This window comes from Mustela lutreola, chromosome 18, assembly GCF_030435805.1.
Source record: "Mustela lutreola isolate mMusLut2 chromosome 18, mMusLut2.pri, whole genome shotgun sequence".
Taxonomy (NCBI): domain Eukaryota; kingdom Metazoa; phylum Chordata; class Mammalia; order Carnivora; family Mustelidae; genus Mustela; species Mustela lutreola.
This window is the reverse complement of record NC_081307.1, coordinates 27374039-27385992: the sequence shown is the minus strand read 5'-3', so window position 1 is coordinate 27385992 and position 11954 is coordinate 27374039. Positions and strand designations below refer to the sequence as shown.

General features: G+C 50.1%; 1 pseudogene; it reads right to left on the bottom strand.

Moving 5' to 3' along the window:
* Positions 1 to 10143: 10143 nt before the first annotated feature.
* Positions 10144 to 11954, bottom strand: LOC131820699 (elongation factor 1-alpha 1-like; annotated as a pseudogene).

Genomic DNA, 11954 nt, shown 5'->3' with positions numbered 1-11954 from the left:
CAATATACAAAAGTAAATTCAAAATGGATTAAAGACACTTAAATGTGAGACCTGAAACCGTAAATTCCTAAAAGAAAACATAGGCAGTAATCTCTTGGACATTGGTCTTAGCAACATAGGGATAGGTCTCCTTATGCAAGGGAAACAAAAGCAAAAATAAACTATGAGGACTACAGCAAAATAAAAAGCTTCTGCACAGCAAAGGAAACTGTCAACATAACTAAAAGGCAACTTACTGAATGCGAGAAGATATTTGCAAATAATATATTTGGTAAGAAGTTAATGTCCAAAATATGTAAAGAACTTATACAACCCAACACCAAAGGAGCACAGCAATCCAATTAAAAAATGGGCAGAGAGGGCGCCTGGGTGGCTCAGTGGGTTAAGCCGCTGCCTTCGGCTCAGGTCATGATCTCAGGGTCCTGGGATCGAGTCCCGCATCAGGCTCTCTGCTCAGCGGGGAGCCTGCTTCCTCCTCCCTCTCTCTCTCTGCCTGCCTCTCCATCTACTTGTGATTTCTCTCTGTCAAATAAATAAATAAAATCTTTAAAAAAAAAAAATGGGCAGAGAACCCAAATAGACATTTTTGCAAAAAAGACATAAAGATGGCCAAAAGAGCATGAAAAGATACTGCACACCATTAATCATCTGGGAAATGTAAATCAAAAGCACAGTGAGCTGTCACTTTATTTTAGTCAGAATGGCTAGTATTAAAAAGAGAAGACACAGGTGCTGGTGAGGGTGTAGAGAAAAAGGAAACCTCGGGTACTGCTGGTGGGAGAAACACACACGCAACCACACACACTAGAATATGAGTCATAAAAAATGCAATCTCATCATTTGCAACAATATAGATGAACCTGGAGGGTAATGCTAAGTGAAACAAGACAGAGGAAGATAAGAATCATGTTTTGTTCATATGTGGAATCTAAAAAACAAACAAACAAAAAAAACCAGACTCCTAAATACAGAGAACAAACTGGTGGTTGCCAGAGGGGACGTGGGTAGGAGGACCGGTGAAACGGGTGAAGGGGATTAAGAGATACAAACTTGCAGTTATAAAACAGAATCGCAGAGATGAGCAGTGCGGCATAGGGAATATGTTGTTAACACTGTAATAACACTGTGTGGTGACAGATGCGGACCATGCTTAGCGCGGTGAGCACCCAGTTGTGTACAGAATTGCCAAATCACTCTGTTGTACACCAGAAACTCGCATGCCACTGGATGTCAATTATACTTCAAGAATAATTTTGTATAAAAGATCTTTCTAGACCCTTTTTGGAGGTTGGCATAGAGGAAGAGCGAATGGGAGCAGAAATGCTTAATATAAGGCCACTGCATCTGAACAAGGTCTTGGCAGTGGGATGGGGGGACCGGGAGGTGAGGGGGTGGTTAGAGAGCAGAGGTGAAGAGATTTAAGAAAAATCACGAAGGGTGCTTGGCAAGTGGGGGAAGGAGGCCCTACAACAACGCTCTGAACGGTCCAGGCAGCCGACTGTGGTGGCAATCGCTGGACACGTGAAACGGAAGACGGGAATACTGGAATGCATTCCGGCATGCCGCGGAACATGATGGTTCTGTCCCGAAAGGCTGAGTGTAACTGATCTGCCCAAGGGGCATCTAGGTGGAGAGACAAAGCAGGGGTTCAGGAGAAAAGTCTAGAGGAAGAGAGAGATGTTCACCTGCTAAGCCTGTGGGTACAGCTGAAAACATGCTCGTGAGTGCAGTCACTCAAGCTGAGTGACAAGATCCAGCAAACATCCATATTGAAAGGACGGGCAGAGGTAAAAAGAAAAACCCACAGAGGAGATTGAGGACGGGTCCGAAATCACAGGAAGACCAGGAGAGTAAGGTCACAAAAACCAAGTGAGGAGGGAGCTTCAAGGAGGGTGACACCTGCACCAGACGCCAGAAGAAGCCAAATGTCCACCTGGTTTGAGCACGAAGATGCACAGGACGGTTTTACGGGGGCAGTGAGCATAGAAGCTGGATTTCGGGGGACGGCGGCTGGTTACAAGTGCGAAGACAGGAGAGACAGAGAGCGGAGCCTATTCTTGCTAGGTGCCTGGCTAAGGACTGAGAGAAAGAGAGCTAGAAAAAAAACAGAGGCGGGCGAGTTTTTATTGTTGTCGTCTATTTCAGGACATGGACATTTTGGGTAGGTTTCTATGCTGGGGGAAGGAGATGGATGACATGGAAAAGGAAGGGGTGACCCATGGAGCAAGGTCTTAGAGGCAGGAGGTTAATGGGATCCAGAAAGCAGGGGCCAGGTGAGCGGCAAGAGAAGAGAAACTAGCCCCTGACGGGAGGATGGGCTCCTTCTCGCAGGGGTGGGGAGGAGGGAAGAAGGAATGCAACCCGGGAGGGGTGTGGGTAGAGAGGAGGGGCAGAGAGTTTGCCTTGGCAGTAACTACTTTCTTTGTGAAGTAAGACACAGAGACCTCTCCAGAGGAGAGGGTTGAGAGAGTCTGGAATTACAACCGAGAGAGTAGACACATGTGTGAGTAGCCCTAAGGGTCCATTTGGGGCTGGATGTCCTCAAAGTGGGGGTTGGGGGAGGACACCCATTCATGCTGCTTTGTGAGTACCCGGGTGACTCAGGAGCCCGGCGGAACAGAAGACAGATGTGAAGCAGATGTGACTCCATGCCTGTCGGTCTGCCGACGAAGGGGCCAGAAGCTGGGAGAGCTGGTAAGAGAGGACTTGAATGATGTAGCTCGGGACACAGGTGGGGATAAGCAGGGGCTCATCATGCCTGGAGAACGTCGAGGAGACCAGAACGGTGATGAGAATGGTTTGGGAAGCAGGACGTTTCTTCACAGCACCCGCCTCGGAGCACCATGAAGTCCTTGTTTGCTTGTTCTCCTGCCACTGGTCCGGGTTCTAAGCGAGAAGGGACCGTGTCTCCTTGGCCTGCCCACCGCCACATCTCAGAGCCTCGCCGAGTCCCTAGAGCATAGAAGGTGCTGATTAAATCTTTGTGGGACGTGGAAGGAGAGAGCTGGAAGGCCTAGGAGACACTGGAGGAGGGTCAGAGAGGCTCTTGGAATATTCCTCAGGGATAACGGGACCCAAGGCAGAGCAGCTGCCACTGGTGGCTGAGGCAGAGCAGAGAGAGCACCACAGAGGTAAAGAAGTGAAAACACACACACACACACACACACACACACACACACACTGAGCTTCTGGGTCACAGTTACGGTGGTCTGGAAGTGGAATTGTGGGGCTGAGAAGGTGGTCCCCTCATGACCCTGTGGTAGGGGAGTCGTGGACAGGAGAGAATGAGAGACTCAACAGCAGGTTCTTTCTTTTCCTTTCCTTTTCTTTTTTTTTTTTTTTTTTTAAAGCAACGCTATGAGAAGAGGTGCAAATTTAGGAGAGTAGCGCAGTAAGCTGTGTTGAACATCCTGAGTTTGGGACAGCCAAGGAGTGTGGAACATGACTCCGGCAGTGGGGAGCTGCGCCCGAGGAGGCCTGACAGTAGTACTTCTCAACCTTGGAGGCACACTGCCAAAACCTGGAAAGCTCTGAAAAATACGTGAAAAATACGACGCCTGGGCCCTGGGCTCAGATCTTCCAATGTAGTAACGGGCTAGGTCACGATAAAGCACTGCAGGAGATTTGGGTGGGCAGCCAGGATGAGACCCTCTGGCCCCGAGAGGAGGGTGCGGAGCCTGAAGCACAGCCCTCCCCCCACTACCCTTACAAGCCAGGTGACCGTGGGCAAGTCACTGGTCTTTCCCCCCTGAGTGTCCTCCCCTAGAAAATGAGGACTGTCACACTTCCAAGAACTGAAACCATTAAATCAAAGAATACGTGTAAAGTGCCTAGCCCCGTTCCTGGGACGTACAGGGCTTCTCAGCAGGCCCGAGTCTGGGGAAGGGCAGAACTCTCGGCCTGCGTGCCCTAAGAGAATGGGGCTTTCGGTGGGCTAGGAAGGGGAAGGAGGAGTCTCCCCAGCCTGTGATGCAGAGACGGACGCCCACTGTGTGCACATGGTCTGGTGGCTCACACCACAGTCTTCAGGACATACTGTGGGGTACGGGAGGCAGTCAGAGGTCTCACCCCTCAGAGCAGGGTGCTGGTGGCCAGGACTCGGTTGGGATACGAGCTTGGAAGTGTGACAAATCCACGCACTCCCGTGGGTGCTGGGCCAGTCTGCAGGGAGCACCACTGCGTGCCAGGCAGGGGCCCTTCAGCCCGTAACCAAGGTGACGGAGCCCCTACTGTGTGCCAGAGGCCACACTAAGTCCCAGGGAAATCATGATAAACCCGGCAGAGATGGTCAGGACCTTGCAGCCCATAGACCCTCCTCCTCGACATCCACCCGTCTATCCCCGTCCCAACATCCTCACAGTCACCGCCACTGGCACCCCGTCATTTCTCTCACGGGTTCCAGCAAGAGCCCCTCACTGTTCCCCCGTCACCAGTAGCAAGCTCCTCCAGTCCACTCTACACTCAGATCACACATCAGTTACCAAGTCGTCACTCAACAACTGTAAAGCACCTGTGTGATTACGCATCATGACACAAGCACACGCTGCCAGGACGATATATTAGGGCAAGTGACCCCAAAACTGAGAAAGGCGGGGCAGGCAGATCTCTCCGGCCTGCCCACACTCCCCGTGGCTCCTCCGTGCCCCGCTTCACACACTCCCTCTGCCTCGACTGCCCCACCGCCCACGCCACTTCTCCCCAGACTACCCTAACCCATGTCCTCCTTGGCGTCCCTCCTGCCCATACCCTGCCCCCCAGCCACCACCGTCCACCAGCACTGGGCTATCCTCAGACCTCTAAGTCCTCACTGCAAGGGGCTTTCGCAGGTGGCCGAGCCTCTCAGGTTTGTTTCCCACCATACCCAGCAGCTAACACGATTCCAGGAGAAGTGGTCAGGGTTCAGAGACACAGAACCAATAGGGGTGTGTGTGCGTGTCTGCACACGCACACGCACGGAAGAAGCAGTGACAGACCAATGTTTGTAAGTCATTGGCATGTGCGATTCTGGAGACTGACACGTCCCAGCCCCGCAGAGGAGTGGAGAGCGGGAACCAGAGCCCAGGTTTCGTGGCAGGAGAGCTCAGCCAGGAGCTGTGCCCAACACTGCCATAAGGACAGCCTGAGAAGTCAGCCGGCAGGAGAAACCCCACCGACGCTGGAAGACAAAGCATTCAGAAGGGTTGCAAACCTCTAGTGTCAGGATCCAGGGGCTGATTCCTCTTCTGGGCAGGGCTGGGTGGGCCCTTCAGCAGCTGTGCACAACCCTCCCAACCCCAGTCCTGTATCTGATGGGAGCGTGGTGCAGGGCTAAGCTCCACTTTGCGAGACTTAATCTTGACCTTCCACCTCCTGAGCAAAGAGCAGCAAGTTCACCAACCTGCCTTTCTTCCTTTTGCCCTCCCTTCTTTCAGTATTTATTTGTAGACTTTCTCCACGCCAGGCCTCGTGCCAGATGTTAAGGACACGAAGATGAATAAGCCAGAGTCCCCATCTCAGAGAGCTCCCATTTCGGAGGGTGCTGTGGCGGGGCTATGACGATGCTCCGTGCTGGGTGTACCTGCCCCCTTGCCTACACTTCACATGTGACCCATCTCCCTGGGAAGCCAGCCCTTTGTACGTGCTTTCGGCCTGTTGTTCACTAATATCCTTCTCTGCCCCTTCCAATTTATACAGAAAAATACTCTGGCCAGGGGCACTTGGGTGGCTCAGTGGGTTAAAGTCTCTGCCTTTGACTCAGGTCATGATCTCTGGGTCCTGGGATCAAGCCCCGCATGGGGCTCTCCACTCAGCAGGGAGCCTGCTTCCTCCTCTCTCTGCCTGCCTCTCGGCCCACTTGTGATCTTTGTCCGTCAAATAAATAAATAAAACCTTAAAAAGAAAAAAAAAAGAAAAAGAAAAATACTCTGGCCTGAGAGATGAGGCACCCTAGCAAGACACAGCTGGTATCCAAACAGCAAGTCCAAGGCAAACAGGCTTGTTTCTTTTTAAACTCGCAACCCACGTGGGTCAACACGAACTAGAAGTTGTTGAATCGTTCCAGCCACTAGAGGGCACCAGCCAACCCCTGATCTGTCCAAACCAGCCCAGCATTGTGGTTGCAGATCCCTAATACTAATTAATACTGTTTATCTTTCCTCAAACGAGGCTTGCAAATCAAACAAGCTTTAAACTGATCACACAGACTTTCCTCTTGACCCAAGAAGAGGGTAAGGGGAGAGAGAATCAACTGGCCTAATTCAAAGAAGAAAGGCCACAGATAAGAAATGGATCAGAACCAATGACAAAGCATTTTTTAAAACCCATGCTCATCATAACCTCACTTCATTGACATGCCATTGTATAACAATGGTTAGGGACCACTGCATCAGAATCAAAGATCCACATCCAAGGACCACACCATGGGAAATTTTTTTTTTAAAGTAGGCTCATGCCCAACATAGGGCCCAATGTGGGGCTTGAACTCATGACCCTGAGATTAAGATTTGAACTGAGATCAAGGCACTCCAGATATTCCTTTTAATAAGCCTGGAATGGGACCCCAGGATGTGTGTTATCAAAAAGGCTTTGGTGCATAGGAGCTTAGGAGTTATTGCTATGTAACTGGAGTATCAGAAATGTGGACATGAAGAGAGAGAAAACTGAATTCAAACATCTGATGATTGTGGGTTAACTTGCACCTTTGGGGGCTGTAAGGAGAATAAATCTACAAGGTCACTGGGCATACTGAGAACTGCCTTCCTGCTTCGTGAAGTAGCAGCTGCATCTGGTTGTTGGACGGTGGGTGTGAGTTATTAGCTGAGAAGTGCTCTTCTCTGACTTCTGATCTCAAAGGGATCAAGGCTACAGCAAGCCAGGCATCCTGCTGGAAAGGGGGCTGGTGCAAGAGTTAGGTCAGCCTCATTTGTATTCAGCTGTACCCTTTAATGGTTTTATGCCCTTGGGTCAAGTGTCCTTGAATTCCCCACACCTCTCCATAAAATAAACATGATACTCATCTCACTGTGGGGATTCAATGAGCAGAGACTGGAAAGCACTTAGTGGAAGGGAGGGGAGGAATGCTGGCTATGTGCTGGCCATTACTCTTACTAACCCAGGAGAAAGAAGAGCAGCACACCACTCACCACTGCCCTCTGCAGGATGCCAGTGGCCTGGGCTCTGTGTGGATCCGTGCTACACGGACACACCCCATGCCCCCCCACCCCTCGCCCCCATCCCCAGTAGTTTATGGGGACGAAGGTCTTTCCTGGCATGTGGTCTGAATTCAATACCTGATACGCTTACAACACTCCTTTTCTGAGTATCTCCTTCTGGAACCATCTGCACCATGGCTCTTAGTAATCCTAGCAGTTATGGGTGTTCATAAGCCTTAGCATTTATAGGCCCCCAATTAAATCAGTCATCTTCTGCACCTCCTGCCCCGTATCCATGCCCGTCTTACATCTTTCCCTTATTGCTAATCTCAGTGGGGTCACTGTGTAGCCAATTGCCCAAACCAGAAATCCAGCAATGATCTTCCCCCCATCTTCTCCGGCCACGCTGAATCCTTCCCCAGGTCCTGCTGATTTTCTCTCTCCAACACGTGCAGCCATCTCTACCTCCCATGCAGGACCTCAGCATCTTTACCTCCGACTGTGACAGAAATTAAACTGCTTTGCACCAAGCCTGTCGCCCATCCATGACTTATTCCCTACCTCAGTCCTCCTTGAAATTCCTGGTCTCGTAAGATTAACTTGTGGTTTCCCCAAACTAGAAAGCCATTCCATGCCCTTAGGCCCTTAGGGTTGAATGGTGGTGCGTTGAATGGTGGTTTCTCAAAAGTTACGTCCATCCAGACTTGTGGTAGTTCCATTATTTACAAAAGGGTCTCTGGACATGTTATTAAGGATCTTGGGATGAAATCATCCTGAATTATCCAGGTGAGCTCTGAATCCAATGACAAATACGACAAATGTCCTTATAATGTCACGTGGACAACCATGTAAAGACAGGCAGAAACCAGAGTTATGCTGCTCCAAAGGACTGCCTATGCCACACGAAGCTGGAAGAGCCAAAATCTCCCCTCGAGCCTTCAGAAGGCCCACGGCGCTGCTAACCTCTCCATTCTGGACTTCTAGCTTCCAAAATGTAAAATTAATTTCCATTATTTGAAGTGATCGCATTTGTGGCTGCCCTAGGAAACAATACACTCACTCACCACTGAGAACTCGATTTTCACATCATCTCCTCCAGGAAGTCCTCCGGAGTTCCTCTCACCATCACCTGCCTCCTGCCAGCTTGTGTCAGAGTCCCTTCCCGAGTCTGCCTCACTCAATAAACTCCTGAGAGGCAGCGCCCGGGTTCTGCTCTCCATCGTCACATGAGGGTCAGCACTGTCCCAGGAAGACAGCAGGGGCTCTACCAGGATCAACGCATGCGGCGGTCGGCCCCGGGCACACCTGCTCGGGGCCTGGCGCGGCGGCAGGAACCTCCCGAACATGACCTCGCTGAGAACCCTCAGTAAGCCGAGGAAGGAGGTAGCGGCTCTGCTTCACGGAGGAGAAACGGCGGGGCAGCGTCTCGCCCAGGACCTCCGCAAACGCAGAGTCGGGATTCACATCCAGATCTCCCGGAATCCCAGGGGCTGGCGAGCGTGAGCACGGCGTTTTCAAAAGACCTGTGGCCAATAAGAAGAAGGATGTTCAAATAAAAAGTTTTTAAAATTTAAAAAAAAAAAAAAAAAAAAGAAGGATGTTCGAGGAGGGAGGGGAAAAGAAAGACTGCGTCTGAATTAGCTAGGTCCGAACCAGAGCCAGAGCGCATGCGTGTGTGCGTGCGTACGTGTGCGCATGTGTGAGTGTGCACGTGCGCGCGCGTGTGTGTGCGATAACAAAGGCATAGGTTATAAACCAGAGATGACCTAACTCATTCTGCAGCCTAAACACAGCAGCTTTTTTTTTTTTTTAAAGATTTTATTTATTTATTTGGCAGAGAGAGAGAGAGATCACAAGTAGGCAGAGAGGCAGGCAGAGAGAGAGGAGGAAGCAGACTCCCCGCTGAGCAGAGAGCCCGACGCGGGACTCGATCCCAGAACCCTAAGATCATGACCTGAGCGCAGCGGCTTAACCCACTGAGCCACCCAGGCGCCCCTAAACACAGCAGCTTTAATCCTGAGGCCTGTGAGCAAGTAGTCCTGTGATGGAGAAGGGATAAGAAAGGAAGAGGGGGGTGCCTGGGTGGCTCAGTGGGTTAAAGCCTCTGCCTCCGGCTCAGGTCATGATCCCAGAGTCCTAGGATCGAGCCCGCATGGAGGGGATGGGGGGGGGCTCTACTCAGCAGGGAGCCTGCTTCCCTCCCCTCCCCCTCTCTGTCTGCTTGTGATCTCTGTCAAATAAATAAATTAAATATTTTTTAAAAAAAAGAGGAGGAGGAAGAGGGAGAAGGGAAAAGGGAAGGTAAACAGGAGGGGTAGCTCCGCTAAGGTTGGAAACAGTGCGCTTTTCTATTCTCCTCCACGCCCCCACTCCCTCTGGTCCAGCCCTCTGGCCCCTTCTGGCCTCAGGGCAGAGGCTGTCTGAGCTCTCACTATGGTACTTCACCAGGTTTGAGAGGCTAAATAATGGCCCCAAAAGACAACCACGTCCCAGTTCCTGGAACCTGTGAATGTTACAAATGTCACCGCAAAAAGGACTTTGCATACTTGATGAAGGTAAGCATCCTAAGGTAGGGAGACTGACGAGGTGGGTCTGAAATATAAGCACAGGTATCCTTAGGTGAGCGGGGCAGGTGGGGAGGAGAAGGTGGGCTGACCCTGGAGACACAGATTGGGGAAAGCAAATGGCCCAGGGAGTGCTGGGCCAAAAAGCTGGAAAGGCGAGAAGCAGATCCTGCTCTAGGCCCTCCAGAGGGAGGGAGGCCTGGCTGACACCAGATTTCCGCCCCTCCATACCCCACCCCCCACCCCACCACTACTAATTTCAGACTTCTGGCCTCCTGTGAGACAATAAATTTCTCTTGTTTTGGGTTTATGGTAATTTGTTTATGGTGATTGTTACAGCAACCACATGAAAGGAATACACCAGGTCTTCCAAAATTATACTCAGTGTTAATCAAAACTTATTTTCTTGACAGCATCCTTTAATTTTTTGTGTTACAGAGGACCCAAGTTGAGTTAGATCAATTCACCCTAAGGACAGTCCCTAATGCTCTAAGAGGCGATGAAATTTTTAAAGGAGGGGATTTCAAATTCTTCAAATTCTTTTTTTTCCCTCTCTCTCTCATTCAACTTTTGTTTTAATGGGTCTCAAAATTCTGTGACAGATTTTTGGTGAAGTTGTTTCCATTACAAACTACTGATTTTAAAAACTGATAACTCAAAACTGCCACACACACACACACAAAAACACAAATGGTCCACAAAACATTCTCCTTGCCTTCTGAAGTTTTTACGATGCATTGTTATCAGCAACCAGTCTTTTACTCTTCAACTTAAATGGCCAACTGACACAAACGGCTCTGAGACCGTTCTCCCACCACTGAGTAAGACTTGGGTGGTGGGTATTGGAAAGAATATTCATTTAGTCTTCTGAGCTTTCTGGGCAGCCTTGGTGACCAAGCCATCTCCAGCTGCCTTCTTGTCCCACTGCTTTGAGGACACCCACAGCAACCGTCTGTCTCATGTCCTGAACCTCAAAACTGCCCAGAGGAGGATAGTCAGAGAAGCTCTCAACACACAGAGACTTGTCACAAACAATATCAACAATGGCAGCATCACCAGAGTTCAAGAACTTGGGACCATCTTGTAGCTTTTTTCCAGAACGACGATCTATCTTCTCGTTTGGCTCAGCAAACGTGCAAGCAACATGAGCTGTGTGACAGTCCAGCACAGGTACATCTCCAGCACTGCTCTGGCCTGGAAGATGCAGGATAATCACCTGAGTGGTGAAGCCAGCTGGTTGAATGGATGGATCATGTTCTGCTGTCACCAGCCACACTACCACTACGAACATCTTTGACAGATACCTTCTTGGCACTGAAGACGTCTTCTTGGCACTGTCCCAGGAAGACCTCACTCAAAGCTTCATGGTGCATTTCAACAGAATTGACTTCAGTGGTAACATTGACTGGAGCAAAGGTGACCAGTATGCTGGGTTTCAGAACATCAGTCTCCGCTTGGCCCATAGGGACAGTACCAATCCCACCAATTTTATAGACGTCCTGGAGAGGCAGAAGCAAGGGCTTGTCAGTTGGACGAGATGGTGGCAGAAGGCAATCCACAGCTTCCAGCAGTGTGGTTCCACTGGCATTCCCATCCTTATGGGTGACTTTCAATCCCTTGAACCAAGGCTTGTTAGCACTTGGCTCCAGCATTTTGTTATCATTCCAACCAGATGCTGGCACAAAAGTTACTGTGTTGGGGTTGTAGCCAATATTCTTAATGTCGGTACTGACTTCCTTAACCATCTCCTTGCATACTGTATACTGTCCAGCTGTAGGACAACTCAGTGGAACCCATTTTGCGAACACCAGCAATTAGTTCTTTCACACCCAGTGTGGAAGCCAGAAGGGCCCACCCATGGGTCTGCCCATTCTTGGAGACGCCTGCTTCAGATTCACCAACACCAGCAGCAATAACCAGGACAGCACAGGCAGCCTGAGATGCACCTGCAATCATGATTTTGATAAAGTCTCGGTGTCCTGGAGCATCAGTGATGGTCACATAGCACTTGCTGGTCTCGAATTTCTACAGGGAGGTATCAATGGTGATACCGTGTTTACGTTCAGCTTTCGGTTTTTCTAAGACCCAGGCACACTTGGAAGGAGCCATTTCCCATCTCAGCAGCCTCCTCCTCAAATTTTTCAGTAGTTCTTTTGTCGATCTCACCACGTTTGTAGCTCAGATGACCAGCAGTGGTAGACTTGCCGGAATCTACATGTCCAGGGATGATGATGTTGATTTGAGTCTTTTCCTTTCCCAT